This window comes from Leopardus geoffroyi, chromosome X, assembly GCF_018350155.1.
Source record: "Leopardus geoffroyi isolate Oge1 chromosome X, O.geoffroyi_Oge1_pat1.0, whole genome shotgun sequence".
Classification (NCBI taxonomy): Eukaryota; Metazoa; Chordata; class Mammalia; order Carnivora; family Felidae; genus Leopardus; species Leopardus geoffroyi.
Genome location: NC_059343.1, coordinates 94551587 through 94568728, shown reverse-complemented (window position 1 = coordinate 94568728; position 17142 = coordinate 94551587).

Below are 17142 nucleotides of genomic sequence, written 5' to 3'. Positions count from 1 at the left end.
GTGCTATAATTGGGACTTATCCTCAGGCTAAAAACTCATACGAAATGAGAAACTCATTCGTTAGTTATTTCCTCCATCCAGCTATCAACTCCTTCTATTATCTCCATTCTCTGTCCATTTGCCAATGTCTTCAAGTAGTTGGTTTTTCAAAATATGTATTTTCCAGAGTTTATAGATTTTTATTTTCAGGATGATTAGTCTAATATATTCTATTCAGCTATTCCCAAAAGTACAACCCAGAGCTTACATTTTAATATGGCAGTTTCTTTAAAATAAACCTATAAGAATGGCTTTATTCCTTTGGGGCTCAAGATTTATGTGGGGGTCTTATATTATTCTCTAACTTGAATGGAACCTGAGATTTATGACCAGTCTCTTAAACTCCATGAGGCCATGAAACCTGAAGTTAAAGTTCATCATATGTGGAAGATTCCCCCTCATGTATAAATTTATTTTAGTACTTTGATCACCTTTTTCAGTTTCTTCCTTTCCTTAGATTTTTGACTTACTGTTTTTTCTTTTACTGTGTATTTCTTACTTCCTTACTAATGCATGGAGAAAAAAAAAAGTCATTCAGAACTTTTAATTGCTATGATTATAAGAGCAATCATCTTGTCTACTCTACCAGTTTATTGGAAGAAGAAGTCTGAGTAGGTTTTTTTAAAATAATAAACTAAACTATAAGAACTGATCCTGAACTCTTAAAGCCCTCCTATAAATTCTGATCACATTACAGACAAAAATAAATTATTTTTAATGTTTTGTAAGATCTTGTGGGATTTAGCTTTAGTCTTCCTCTCTGATATCATCTTGAGTAACCTTCTCTCTCTGATCCACTCATAGAGAACATCTTTCAGGTCTTTGAACATGATATGATCTCTCCAATCTCAAGTCCTTTTTACATGTTGTGTTTTGCCTGCCTGGAGTCCTTCTTTCTTTTACCCTCTATTCTAGTCATTTTTCAATTCTCGGCTTATTTGTCACCATTTGTAACTTATTTGGCTTTTTATACCAGCAAGGGATCCTCACTTGTTTTATTTTTTCCACCACTTCCTCCACTTTTGTAAGACACATCCTCTTTTTCGGATTATATTTACTGTATTCCATGGAAATAATCTTGTCCATTTCCATCACCGTTCTTCAATGTCTAACTAATGTGATGCCTGATGTAGCGTAGGTGCTCAAAAATACTTGCTAATTGATACTTTTGTTTGAGTCAGTCATACCAGAATCTTAAAGTATGGGGCACAAAGATTTTCTAAACCTTTTGGTATAAGAGCTAGACCTTGGGCATTGATAAATTACCAAAGTAACATTGGCTTAAAAACTCCAGCTGGCTGGCAGTTCTCCTCATTCTTGACTGGGCAAATCCCCTTATATTAAGTTTCCCAGGAGCCACTTAACATACTCAATAATCTACTGTGTTCCTACCCTTTCTCGTTTAGTCTAAACTCCACATTTTGGCATTCAATCCTATCGGCAATCCTCCTCTTTACCTATCCAAGTCTGTCTTCCACTGCTTCCCAATACAAACATTCAAAACACTATCAACTTTATTATTCTCTTGTCTTTTTAAAAACAATTTTTTGTACATCATGTTCTGTTCTTCAGCTCATGTCATGCCACGTAGTAAGGATTCTGTAAGGATGCTTTTCTGCCTTGATTCTTTTATTCTCAATCTTATCTATCTTTCGTGGACAGCACAGATCCTAAGTACAAAGACAATATGATATACTACTTAATAATATTTTCTCTGACACTTGCCAGGTGTGTATAGCCTAGAACAAATTACTTAGATTTCTGCACCTTGATTTCTTTATTTGTAAAATTCGGATAACAGTAACTTACGATGTCTTTGAAAAGATTTTATGATTTACTATATAAGTACATAGAATGGGGCCTGATGTATAGAAAGACATCGGTTTTCTTTAGGTATATTTAATTACTCTGTAAGATCTTCCAAATCCATTCATTTATTCAATATCTCAATATTTATGGCGAGCTTATTTTCTGCCAAACCCTTCCCTAAGCATTGTTCATAAAGCAATGAATAAGACACCGTCTCTTACCTTAAGGAACTCCTAGAAGAATTCGTTAAGAGCTCAGCACAGAGTGCTCTGGAGCACAGAGCGAGGGGACAAAAGTCAATCCAGAGGAAGGGGTTGGAGAGTGAGTGGTTAAGAAAAGACTTGTTTAAATAGCCAAATTAATGAAAGAGCCTAAATGTCCATCAACTGATGAATGGATAAAGAAATTGTGGTTTATATACACAATGGAATACTACGTGGCAATGAGAAAGAATGAAATATTGCCCTTTGTAGCAACGTGGATGGAACTGGAGAGTGTGATGCTAAGTGAAATAAGCCATACAGAGAAAGACAGATACCGTATGTTTTCACTCTTATGTGGATCCTGAGAAGCTTAACAGAAACCCACGGGGGAGGGGAAGGAAAAAAAAAAAAAAGAGGTTAGAGTGGGAGAGAGCCAAAGCATAAGAGACTCTTAAAAACTGAGAACAAACTGAGGGTTGATGGGGGGTGGGAGGGAGGGGAGGGTGGGTGATGCGTATTGAGGAGGGCACCTTTTGGGATGAGCACTGGGTGTTGTATGGAAACCAATTTGACAATAAACTTCATATATTGAAAAAAAAAAAAAGAAAAGACTTGTTTAAAAGAATTGTTAAAGAAAAGAACTACAAGTGCAGTTGACCCTTGAACAGTGTGGGGGCTAGGGGCACTGACCGCCCACGCAGACAGAACTTCTTGTATAACTTTTGTCTCTTTACAAACTGAACTACTGGGGTGCGTGGGTGACTCAGTCGGTTAAGCGTCCGACTTCGGCTCAGGTCATGATCTCATGGTTTGTGAATTCGAACTCTGCATCGGGCTCTGTGCTCACAGCTCAGAGCCTGGAGCTTGCTTTGGATTCTGTGTCTCCCTTTCTGCCCTCCCGGCTTGCCCTTGTCTGTCTCTTTCTCAAAAATAAATAAACATTATAAAAATAAATAAAAATTAAAAAACTACCAGTAGCCTACTGTTGACTGGAAGCCTTACTGGTAACAGAAGAGTTGATAAACACATATTTTGTACGCAATAGGTATTATATACTGTATTCTTACAAAGGACGCTAGAGAAAAGAAAATGTTATTGAGAAAATCATAAGGAAGAGAAAATATATTTACAGTACTGAACTGTATTTACCAAAAACTCTGCGTATAAATGGACCTGCGCAGTTCCAACCCGTTGTTCAAGGGTCCACTGTTGTTCTTTGCGACTGTGGAATATAGTGGAAAGAAAAGAGAAAGAAGAGGTAAACTTGAAGCGAAAGTACCTAAATATCTCACAGAAATGATCTTATACACTTGTCATGACACCACCTCTGACCCTCTTTGTCAGTTGCAGCATTTTGAAAGACATCTGTTGGCAACTTTTTGTTACCGAGTTGTTATAATGGAAGAAAAATGCCCTTGGCACTGACTCAGCATTCGTCTCTTCCCCACCTCCCTCAAATACGATTCGCTTCCTCATATATGTTAAGTCAGGTAGCAGATGCCAGAGAAAGTAATAAATAAGGCCTGGTCTTTGCTCTCAAGGAACTCACATTTTACTGGGGCACACAGATGAGGAAACACGCAATTATAATACAGAGCAAGAACTGAATCACAGGCAAAGGCAAGATGCTTGGGGAGCCCAGAATGGGCGCATAACCCAGTTGCCGAAGTGCATTATTCTCTTCTCTTCTCTTTATCTCTCTTTTTGCCAAGACACTGACCTTCTTTATTGCCTGAGTTACCCATTTGGGGATTGGATTGCAATGTATCTTTTACAGCCTTATTTTGTTTAGAACAACTGTGTTAATTTTGCCTTCCTAGTGACAATACACTCCTGGGTGACGCCACGTGGTTTTCCCTATGACAATAGTAAACAGAGTTTGTAGGAAATAAATATTTCCTGCATAAATTTTACCCAGTTAAGGGGCCAACATCTTCCCTCTTATTTAGTCAGCCCTAAGGTATTTTCTAAAGCAAGTATACACGTCTCTCTCTCTCTCTCTGTTGTGTGTGTATGTGTGTGTGTGTGTGTGTGTGTGTGTGTGCATGCATGTGTACACACTGCCCCAGAGAAAAACAAGTGCTTTAAGCACTCTGGTCTCTTAGGTTTCTTTCATCAGTTTTCTTTGCACTCTTCTTTTTTTTCTTTAATGTTTTTTATTCATTTATTTTTGAGAGAAAGCACAAGCAAGGGAGGGGCAAAGAGAGAGAGAGAGAGAGGGAAACAGAGAATCCCAAGCAGGCTCCGCGCTGTCAGTAAAGAGCCCAAGGTGGGGCTCGATCTCACTAACCACGAGATCATGATCTGGGCCCAAACCAAGAGTCGGACGCTTAATCGACTGAGCCTCCCAGGTGCCCTTATTTGCACTCTCCTAAACAATGGTAAATACCTACATTCTTTTCCAAATACAGAATCCTAAGCTAAATGTGGTTCCTTGTTCCATGGTAAGGATATGTCAATGCCAAGCACAGACAGAATATTACTTACTAGGTTTTACATATTGTTTACTTTGTCATCGTGTTCTATCATTATATTCTTCACGTCTGTAAGTTATACATTTCATACTCCTAAATCATTTTCTTTTTAATTTTTTAATGCTAAAAAGTAAAAATTCTGATAAATTCCTATCACACAGGTGCACCGTATCATGTTACCGATTATTATTTGTCTCATCACCGTCTTCCTCCCAAGCCATTTTCTTTTTTTAAAAAAATTTTTAAAATGTTTTTATTTATTTTTGAGACAGAGAGAGATAGACCATGAGCAGGGGAGGGGCAGAGGGAGAGGGAGACACAGAATCCAAAGCGGGCTCCAGGCTCTGAGCTGTCAGCCCAGAGCCCGACGCGTGGGCTCGAAACCACGGTCTATGAGGTCATGACCTGAGCCGAAGTCGGATGCTTAACCCACTGAGCCGCCCAGGCGCCCCCACCCCTTTTTAAAAACATTTTTTTTAAATGTTTTTATTTTTTTTTTTTTTTGAGACAGAGAGAGACAGACCATGAGCACGGGAGGGGCAGAGAGAGAGGGAGACACCCTCCCAAGCCATTTTCTAATGTAATTTTTACTTCCATTTATTTGTATTTGTGTCACAGTATTTTAATGACTTTATAGTCTCCTTTAATACGTTTCTTGTATTTAGTGAATCGGTTTGAAGTGTTATCTTGAATTTGTAGCTCATTTTTCAGTAACAGATCAAGACAGCTGGAAGAGAGCTTCAGTTTTCACAGGTATGGAAACAAACTCAGAAAAGTTTATTTTCTCAAAGTAACACAGCTTATTAGTAGTGTCACAGAGGCTTAAGCCAAAGAAATAAAGGAGTAAATATTAATATCTTGCTTTGGAGGGCAGCAAAATCTTTCCAGAGTCTCTGAAATTACACCCTATCTACCTACTCTAAAGATTAGCCCTCGAGAAGAATATGGAAAAGATTGATTCTGCAATATGGAAACATTAAGATGGTGTTTGCAACCATATAATGATTCTTTCTCCTTTTCTATAAATGATATCAATTGGGTAGAGAGGGAAATAAAATGTGCCTGATGTTATTTGTTCTTTGGGAAGCCATGTTGCTCATTATTCAGCATTTTGTGCCCCTGTAGGCATTTTCAAATTGATAGTGTAATGACTTTCTCCACTATCATCCCAGGTACTGAAGTTAAGCTAACTGGTCTACAATTTTCCAGGATCATCCTTTTAGGAAAATTGGGCATTGAACTCTATTTCAGACTTCTGGCACTTCTGCTCTGAGCGACTTCCTCAAAATAGCAGCCAAGAGCTTTGCAATAACATGCGCCATTGCTTTTAGAATCCTTAGTCGCCGATCATTAGGACCTGCTAATTTAAATGCCATCCGGAGTGTTCAGGTTTGCTCCAACTATTTCCATCCCCAACTTATTTTGTCTCAGTGCAGTTTCTAATAAGCAGTTAACCACCCTTGACATAGGAGAAAAAGAAATGCATAAACCTGAAAGCGTAACTAAGCAATTGATCAAAATTCAGTTTTTAAAAACTCATTGTAATTTCAGATTTCCTCATTTGCTTGATCTTTTAATCTTCTTCATCTTTATAGGGTTCTTTTTTGTTAGCGGTTGAGATTTTTTATTGGTCTAGATCCCCAAAAAGCAAAGAAGGCATATTCTCTTAAGTTTGTGGCCTTCAGATAGGGCATAGATTCTGTCCCCTTTCTTGGTTGGCATAAGCAAGTTGTGATGTGACTCATCTCATGGTATGAATGCAAATTAGGATAAAAAAAATATTGGTTAAAACATAAACACAACCAACTACTGCTTTCCAACTATGTAGCAAATCACTTTAGCTCCAAGGATACAAAATGGTTCCTTAGCAGCTGGGGGAATTTCATGATATTATAGTAACAATAGGTGGGCTCTCCCAGTGTTACTTGAATCCAATTATATCTTAAGTGATCAATTTTAATTATATCTTTTCTGATTTTCAAAATGTTTCCATTATGATCATATAGGAAATAAAAAGCATTATCCATTTTTAAATCAGATCAGGCTACCTATGAAATTTCAAGGCATCTAAACAACACTTATTATCTTCACCACCAGAAAAGAACATTTCAACTGTAGTTCCAACCAGGGAATATTTGGATGAGATAATTAAATGCAAGCTTAGTGATGAAATTGACATTGTGAAATAAAATGAATTTTAAGAGTTTCTAGCAAAAGGATTTAGTAAATACCACACCATAAGCTAGGACATAACTCTGCAGGATTACTTAAGCTTTTTTTCCCCAAACTATGCAAAAGCCTTAAAGATAAAAAGGTAAATTAAAGGGGAAAAAAAAACTTGCCTGAAGAGTCATAAAAACTTCTACTAGTTAGAAACATTTGGGCTAAATCTTCGCATAGTAGTCAATGACTTGGTAATAAAGTTTCTGTAAAAGATGGCATACCACATTAAACCAGGAAAAGTTCACAATCAACAAAATAATTCTATTATTATATGCTGACCTCGGAATCAGTAAGTTGGTAGAAAATTGTAAAGGAAAGCTCCTTGCAAAATCAGGTTGACAAACTGAGTCAACTTTTCCTTGGAATCGCTAATGGAAAGGAAGAATGGATTTAGCAATTTAAAAATGGTGCAAGGATGCCTGGGTGGCTCAGTCGGTTAAGCGGCCGAGTTCAGCTCAGGTCTTGCTCTCAAGGTTCGTGGGTTCGAGCCCCACGTCGGGCTCTGTGCTGACAGCTCGGAGCCTGGAGCCTGCTTCAGATTCTGTGTCTCCTTCTCTGCCTCTACCCTGCTCGTGCTCTGTCTCTCTCTGCCTCTCAAAAATAAGTAGAAACATTTAAAAATAAATAAAATAAATAAATAAGGTGCAGCTTGGCTTTCTGATATAGTGAGTCTCAGTCTAAGTCATAGTCCGGGCTACTATAAAAAGGTACCATAGACTGGGTGGCTTATACACAGTAGAAATTTATTTCCCACAGTAGAAATTTATTCTGGAGGCTGGAAGTTTGAGATTAGTGTGCCAGTGTGGTTGGGTTCTGGTGAGAACCCTTTACCGGGTGGTGGACCACTCATTTGTACCGACACGTGGGGGAAAGAGAGCTAGATAGCACTTTGGCATCTTATTCAAGAGGGCTCTAATCTCATGAGTTAATTACCTCCCCCAAACTTCAAATACCGTCAGTTTGAGATGAGATTTTCCACATATGAATTTTGAGGGAAACACAACATTCAGTCCATTGAAATCCACATGTTAAGCTTTAATTTTTTTCTAAGTTTTTAATGTTTATTTGAGAGAGAGAGAGAGAGAGAGACAGAGACAGAGACAGAGACAGAGCTTGAGCAGTGGAGGGGCAGAGAGAGAGGGAGATACAGAATCCGAAGCAGGCTCCAGGTTCTGAGCTGTCAGCACAGAGCCCCACGTGGGGCTAAAATCCACCAACCGTGAGATCATGACCTAAGCCAAAGTCAGTCGCTTAACCCACTGAGCCACCCAGGTGCCCCTAGTCTTTAATTTTATAATCACAAAGGCCACTGTAGTTATTTCTGGCCACCTTGACCATGGAAATTTGCATGATGATCCAGAGAGGAAAGTAGATTTATTGGTCTTCATATTCTACCATTGGAAATGAAATTCATTTTTATTAATAACCTTTATCTGAATATGAACTATGAAAAGATAAATGCATGATAATTCAATTAACGTTTTTAGTGTAAACAACAATGTGTGTTTTAATATCTTATTCAAAAATTAAATTATGCCATCACATGTATGATATTTTAATTGAAATGATACACTTTCCCTATCACTCATGATTTCTTAATGAAGAACATTGTACCACCCCAGGCACTCAACTATTCACCAATTATAAATTTAAACGTTTACTTCATTTAAATTATTGTGAATGGCCTAAAACATAAAACATAAAATTATTAATTTTTATCTCAGAATTATTATTAATAATCTTCTCAATAGACACACTAAGGGGATTGCCTCACTTTGATATTTTTATTAGATTTCTCTTTGGTTATATAGGGTGATAGTCCTAATTATAGGTTCTGAAATAGTGAAGAGGGAAAATTCAGAATATTTCATGGGTGGTCAGAAGAACAGAGGGTGATGGCAATTAATGTATCTATATCTATAACTATATCGGGACACCTGGGTGGCTCAGTGGGTTAAGCGTCCGACTTCAGCTCAAGTCATGATCTCGCAGTTTGTGGGTTCGAGCCCCGTGCCAGGCTGGGTGCTGACAGCTCGGAGCCTGGAGCCTGCTTCAGAATCTGCGTCTCCCTCTCTCTCTGCCCCTCCCTGACTCACACTCTGTTTCTGCCTCTGTCTCTCTGTCTCAAAAAATAAATCAACATTGAAAAAATTACAAAAAAATTGTAACTATATCTATCTGTATCTCAGCTCTATGACTAGAAGAGCTACAATTAAACTGATTTATAAAAGGCAATAACAACTTATTTGCGGCTGCCTCACAAAAAATAATTAATGGGAAATACCTCAACTTCAGATGAGTTTCCCGTGGCTCAGATTTGGGTTTAGTTCTTTGAGCTAAGAACTTTTCCTTAGGAAGTGTATTCCATGAAATGCCACCGGTTATATAATGAAAGAAATTTGAGAGACGCTGTATCCTCTCTTCTCGCTCTTGGTAATTCAGTGCACGTTAGCATGGTGCAGGCTTCTATAAGTGTCTCAGTAAAGACATCTGGTTCATCTTGGTTAAAGAAATGTTTCCAAATTCATTGGATCATGATACAGTTTTTCTGTAATTCATGATAACAACCAACAAACTAGAGTTCTACAGAAGCCAGTTTGAGAAATGCAACATTGAAGGAAATGGTGGACTTGATGTTAAAGTCAAAAACGACCTCTCAGATCATTTAAAGCAATACATGTATTTTATGGAGTCCCATGAGAGATAACATGTATCTCCCTGGCACATGGGCACACGGTGACCACCTAAATGCTGTCATATAAATAAATGGGTGAAAGAACCTTAAAGCTAGGGTTGGAAGTCAAGGCTGATGTTGCTTAGTCCGTTGAAATTTTTAAAGGACTTATCTTTTCTTTTAAGGACAGTATAATCAGATCACTAGGGTGTTTTGTAAAGGGAGTTATTAGCAATGTAGCCCTGGGCACATATTTTCTTTGAGCATCAGGATAATATCATTCTCACAAAGTTATTTAGCAGAATTAATTGACATTTCACACACGACAGGGTGAAGTGCTTACTACACAACGCACGTTAGGTATCCAGTAAATGTTAGTCTATTTTCATGTCCCTGATATTGGTATTTACGAAAATGATAGCGTCTATGATAGTATCATCATATTTGCTAAGAAATATTTTATGTATTTTTAAGATTATAGTACAACATAGAGAGCGTACATCATTAAGGGTACAGATTGCTGAGCTTTAATAAACTGAGCAAACCTGGATCATCATTAGCTAGGTTAATAAACAGAATCATGGAAGAAATCGCTATGTCTCCACCCATTCACTATTCTTCAGCGGTATTTTATATAAATAAAAGCATGCAGTACATATTTTTCTGTGCTTGACTTTTTTGTCTCAACATTATGTTTGTGAGATACATCCATGTTGTTGTATGTAACTGTAGAGCATTCTTGATCATTGCTATATAGTATTATGTTATGTGAGTATACTCTGTTTTATTTGTCCACTCTACTATATTTTTAAAGTTTGTTTATTCATTTTTGTGAGAGACAGAAACAGCATGAGTGGGGGAGGGACAGAGAGAGAGAATCCCAAGCAGGCTCTGCGCTGTCAGCCCAGAGCCCGATGCAGGGCTCGAATTCACGAAAACTTGAGATCATGACCTGAGCCCAAACCGAGAGTCAGGTGCTTAACTGACTGAGCCACCTGGGCACCTCTGTCCACTCTAATATTGATGGGTGTTGGGATAACTTCCAGTATGGAGGCATAATGAAGAGTCCTACCATGAACAGTAATGCATATGTGTATTTTTGTTGGATTGTACTTAGGAGTGGAATTTCTGGGTCATAGGAAATGTGCATGTTCAGTTTTAGTAAATACCACCGAATGGTTTTCCAATGTTTGTAACAACTTATACTCCTACCAGCAGAGCATGACAGTTCCAATAATTTCCAAAAGATGAAAATTATACCCATGGACTGAAAACAGAGTAACAAAATACAAAGAACATGAGTTAGACGTAGCAGGTATTAGTGAAAAAACACTGGATTGTCTGGTTTCTTGGAGTCTAGTAGAGGCTCTTCCAGAACTCTACGTGATCTTTGGAAAAAACTATTAGAGCGTAGTTTTAACATCTGTAGGTTCAGGCATTTGAAGGGCTATGGCGCTTCTCTTTAGACAAATGAATAATTCATACACAAACACAATTTTGTATGTAATTTTGGGGGTGGGAGTCATGGAGCCCATATATGGGGGTGGTGATTGGAACTCATCACGAATTTTAGTTAGAAATAGCCGAACTAGATGATACTTAAAGTCTCTTCCAGTGGCAACAACAGTAATAGGAGTTTTTGTTTTTTTTTTAAAGCTGATACATCAACTATTATTTAAGGTTGTATTTCAAACATATATTTGGTATAATAAAATATTTCCCAGGTAAATTTCAACTGATGGTGCCAGCAGCGAAGTATTTCTGAATTTGTCATTATTTTAAAAAATTACTTGAAGTCATACTTAACAAATCTGATTACAAACTTAAGAAACAATCGATAAAACCTGAAACATAGATAATACTGTACAACTATTACTGAATATCAATTCATGCCGCCATTCCAAAAAAAATTACAGGGCTAAAGGAATGATTAGGTTTCCTTAAAAACAAATCTTGATATTATCCATTTTTTTGAATTTAAGTATTAGCTAATATACAGAGCAACATTGGTTTCAGGAGTAGAATTCAGTGATTCATACTTACATACAACACCCAATGCTCGTCTCAAGTGTCCTTCTTAAGATCCATCACCCATCTAGCCTGTCTCCACCTTGCTCCATCAACCCTCAGTTTGTTTTCTGTCATTAAGAGTCTTTTGTGTTTTGTTTCCCTCTCTCCTCCTTTTTCCCCCTTCCCATATGATCATCTGTTTTGTTTCTTAAATTCCACGTATGAGTGAAATCATATGGCATTTGTCTTTCTCTGATTGACTTATTTCGCTTAGCGTAATACATTCTAGTTCCATCCACGTCATTGCAAATGGCAAGATTTCATTCTTTTTTACAGTTGAGTAATAATCCATTATATATATATTACATATGATTATATACATATATATACATATAAATATATACATATAATTATATACATATAATACATATATTATATTACATATATGTATTAACATATAATATATATATTACATCTTCTTTATCCATTCATAATTTGATGGACATTTGGGCTCTCTCCATAGCTTGGCTATTGTTGATAAAGCTGCTGTAAACATCACCGGTGCATGTGCCCCTTCAAATCTGTATTTTGATATTCTTTGGTTAAATACCGGGCAGTGCAATTGCTAGATTGAACGGTAGTTCTAGTTTAAAATTCCCGAGGAACCTCCACACTGTTCTCCAGAGTGGCTGCACCAGTTTGCATTCCCACCAGCAGGGCAGGAGGGTTCCCCTTTCTCTGCATCCTCGCCAACATCGTTTTTTTCTTGTGTTGTGAATTTTAGCCATTCTGACACGTGTGAGATGGACCCCTCGTGATTCTGATTTGCACTTCCCTGATTATGAGTGATGATATTATCCATTTTTTAGAAAGGATAGATTTTTATATTATTTCAAACCAAGGAAAGTTTAACATTCTGAAGTCAATTCAACAGACTGGGTATTTAAAGATAAGTCCTTTATGATAGAGTCAATAGAGCAGTTTCTCTGATAACAGTACCGTCTTATGTTAATTACACACTTTAATATGAAAACATTCTCTTTAGTATCACCTCTAAGTGTTTCAACTTAAAGTAAGTGGGATGAGTGGCCCCTGGGTGGCTCAGTGGGTTAAGCGTATGACTCTTGATTTCAGCTCAGGTCACGATCTCATGGTTCACTGGATCAAGCCCCGCATCTGGCCCTGTGCTGACAGAGCAAAGCCTGCTTGGGATTGTTTCTCTCCCTCTCTGTCTGCCCCTCCCATGCTCACACTTTCTAAACAAACAAACGTACATACATACATACATACATACATTTAAAAAAAATAAAATAAAGTGGGATGATTTGAAACTCAATCAGAGCTCTTATTATGCAAAGTTTTACACAATAGTCCTTTATATTATTCGAAGTGCTCATCACTCTTTAAGGACTTTAATTAAGAGGGTGAAAATGTTAAAGGCAATATACTAGCTAATCATCACACGAGCTAAGATTCATTTGCCTGGTCACCTCATTATCATCCATCCTAATGCCACTGGACAACAGATCTGTAGAAGAAAGGGGTACTGGATGAGGAAATACCCAAGGAAAAAGAATCAAATTGAGCTTGAAGTTTACTGTGTAATGGGTTGGTTATATAAACACGAAATGATTAGGATAGGGTATAAAGAAGTATCCTGAAAAGAGATGACATTCCCAAATTGCTGACTAGAACACGCTCATTTAAAACAAATAAACTCATTTAAAACAAATACCTAAAAGGGCGCCTGGGTTCCGTGCCCGAGTTCTGCTCGGGTCATGATCTCACAGTTCGTGGGTTCGAGCCCCGCGTCGGGCTCTGTGCTGACGGCTCGGCGCCTGGAGCCTGCTTCGGATTCTCTGTCTCCCTCTCTCTCTGCTCCTCCCCCGCTTGTGCTCTCTCTTTCTCTCTCTCTCTCTCAAAATAAATATTATTTTTTTTTAAATACCTAAAAAGAGAACCATATCCTGCTTTTCCAGAAATAGTAAGAGTAATCTGCATCATTGTTTCTAGAGTCCAAAAACAAGCATATTGCAAGTATCGCCTTCCCCTGTCGTGTTTAATAATGGAATAGGTAACTTTAGTTTGGTGCTGTCTTGCCTAGGAGCAGGTGGCTCAACCACTTGAACACTCCAGTTCACTGCCAGCAGCAGGACTCTTTGATACGTTTTGCTCCTGGGAGACAAAATAAACATTATGCACCTGCAAATGTCAGCGGAAAACACTTAGAATCTTTTTCTACGCTATTTTAATTGAAAGATAACATTCCTTTATATAAGACTGCTAAGATGGCCCAGGTTTGCCTTCAAAACGGAGATCCCTAAAGCATGGTTACTCGGACCCCCTTCATCTTCAAAGAGTCAACCCTGGAAATCAATGGAAGCCAGACCGTTTCATATAAATCTGCTATGAAGAAAGCTCACTGTCCATGTATAACCAAGGGAATTTACAAAGCACGAAATTGTCGTGTTCTCTCTCTTATATAGCTTTTGATAATGAAAACATTATACTGTGAAATTTTCAAAAGTGGACAACTCGTTACAGATAGTTTAAAAATCAACTAAAAGCTTAATTAAATAGGCAAGTGGGCATGTGGAACGAACATTAGATATAATGATAATAAACATTAGTGACCGAACATTTATTTTTTTTTTTTTAACATTTTGTGATGTTTATTTTTGATAGAGCATGAGTGAGGGAGGGACAGAGATAGAGGGAGACACAGAATCCGAAGCAGGCTCCAGGCTCCGAGCTGCCAGCACGGAACACCATGCGGGGCTCAAACCCACGGACGGTGAGCTCATGACCTGAGCCGAAGTCGGACGCCCAACGGACTGAGCCACCCGGGCACCTCAGTGCGAAATAAACTGTTAAACTGAAACCAAAAAAATGAATAGGCACGAACCGAGTGAAAGAAGAATCGGCAGATGGAGTGGGAATGTGCTACGTGAATTTGGACAAAAACAATAAGAAAGCCGGTATGATTGCAGCACAGGGAGGGGAAAAGTGGCACAAGATGAGGTTCGAGAGACAGGCAACTGTCAATTCATACAAGATCTTATCTAAGTGTTTAGTGTGTCATCACATTGAATCCTCATGAAGACCTCAGGAGGGTCTTAATATTCTTAATACTCTCATTTTACAGATAAATGAACAACACAGAGGTTAAGTGACTTCACCCGCCCATGGTCACTAGTTGGTAGTATAGTCAGGATTTTTGCTCAAGTGTTCTAGTCCTAGAACCAGAGTTCGTTATCCCTCAGCAAATGTGGTGGGAAGCAATAAAAGGTTTTTTTTTAAATTATTATTTTAGAAAGAGAGAGTGGGGGAGAGGGGGAAAGGGAGAGGGAGATAGGAGTGCACACACACACACACACACACACACACACAGAATGTTAAGCAGGCTCCATGCTCAGCAAGGAACCCAATGTGGGCTTGGTCCCACGACCCTGGGATCATGACCTGAGCACAAACCAATAGTTGAAAGCTCAGCCAACAGAACCACCCAGGCGCCCCAATAGAAGGGTTTTAAACAGGAGACCTATATTGAGATTTACATGTTATGAAAATAATTCTGGTTGAATTGGTGGGGCCACTGCTTGAAAGGGAGCAAAAGGAGAAGTGGGGAAAATAGGAAGCTGTGACAGCAGTCTAAGGAAGAAATGACAGTGGCTTGGCTCCTGGTGAAATGAGAAAAAGGGATGGATTAAAAGTATATCTTTTAAAAATATGTTTTCAATATGCAGGTAAAATGGATGGGGCTTGATAATGTCTTGGATATGAGAAAGGGGGGAAGTGTGCAAAGTGACATATATGGTCCACGCTCCTTTTGCAGACAGATTGTCATGACATCCTTAGTTTGTTTGCTGTTATAACTCAGCTAGTCATTCTTTTTGGGGCAACTGTGAAGTTGGTTCTCTTCGTGCATGTTTTTGACAATGGATTTTTTACTATGTTTTCCCCAGTTTCTGCTGTGTAAAGCCAAGTGGGGTTAATTTAATCAGAATTTCACTCTAAAGAATGAAGAAGATCCAATATAAAAAAGAAACAAGTATAGCTCCATATTGGATCCATGTTGGATCCTTGGAAACTATGATACATCATAGATGTATCCATCCACTATCCTTTTGGATACTACCAATGTCAAGCAGGATTTTATATTTTGTGGCAAAAAGGTCATCACATTTACCATGTCATTTCAGATCTGAGTATCAGTGATCATTTCCAACTTGATTCTAGTAACTGGATGCTGAAAGTCACGATATGCACACGGAGATATCACGTGTTCTCTACATTTCTGGGTCTCTCTCCATTGAATCACATATTATCAGCGATTACTGCTTAATATATAGGAGAACTCTGGTCAGTCATTTGCCTTCTTAACAACTTTTTTATAAAAGGATATTGCACACCGTCATGTGCCTTTTTTTTTTTTTTTAGAAATTAAAATTACATTTTTTGTGCCTTTTGCCGTACCAAAGATTGCTTTAAAAATTAAAAATCTGGCTCTCAAGATCATGTGTTCCTGTAATCCGGGACATTTTATGATCCTTGATTTTTCAAAAGCGTATATACACATATATACTATGGATATAAGTGTGTGTGAATTCTGAGAAATGCTTTAGTTCATTTGAAAAATAATGATTGTTTGAGAATTTGATTATGACTTTTTTTTATTTTTTGAGAGAGAGAAAGAGAGCGTGAGCAAAGGGAGGGACAAAGGGAGAGCTAGAGAGAGAATCCTAAGCAGGCTCCACGTCCAGAATGGAGACCAACATGGGGCTCAATCTCACAACATGACCTGAGTTGAAATCAAGAGTTAGATGCTTAACTGATTTAGCCCCCCAGGAGCCCCGAAGTATAACTTTTTCTAAAGATCAGGATCCATGATCACTGTAATAAATATCACTGGCTTTGGGTGGGGGTAAGCTAAATACAGTAGAAGACAGATGGAGGCCTCTCTACCGAACTGTCACTATTTTCAGGAACTAAAATTGTCCCTGAATGTGTCCCATATTTGTATAATGTTATTGAAAGGTAATGGTACAAATGGAGAAGCAGCATGTGTGAAAATTAACTGATTCATCCATCTGCTATTGGAGTCACATCCGAGGAGAATGCTATACATCACTTATTTAACCTAATAGAAAAATATTTCGTTTTTACCTAACCAGGTCTCTCCAGTGCCTATCAGATAATATTCAACCTTTATAACATGATTTCCAATGTCCACACACAATCTAGGACTTGCACTTAGCCTTCCCTTCCACTTTTGTTGTACGTGAACTTCTTCTTCAATTAAACCAGGCCCCTATTAACTCCTAAAACCAAGTATATATAACGCATTTACTATATGCCTACCATATTTTCCTTTTGCTTATAATACTGGATGGTCTTATATAGCCAATTCAATTTCATTCAATTATTCATTCAATAACTGAAAACCACCTGCTGTGAATATGGTGATGAATGAGATACCCAGATAAATAAGTCCTAAGATATTTTAAAAATATAATTCTGTTTATTTTCTCTTACATGGTAGAAACAGGATTCAAGGGCCCCAACTAAATATCATGAGTTTTTTTTTTTCTTCTTTGCTTAGATGATTTTAAACTGTGCCTTTTAGGAAGAAACATACACATTGTAGCACACTGTAATGCTTTGCTATTTTTAATCTCAGACATCTTCTTCCTAATCTCTTTTACTATAG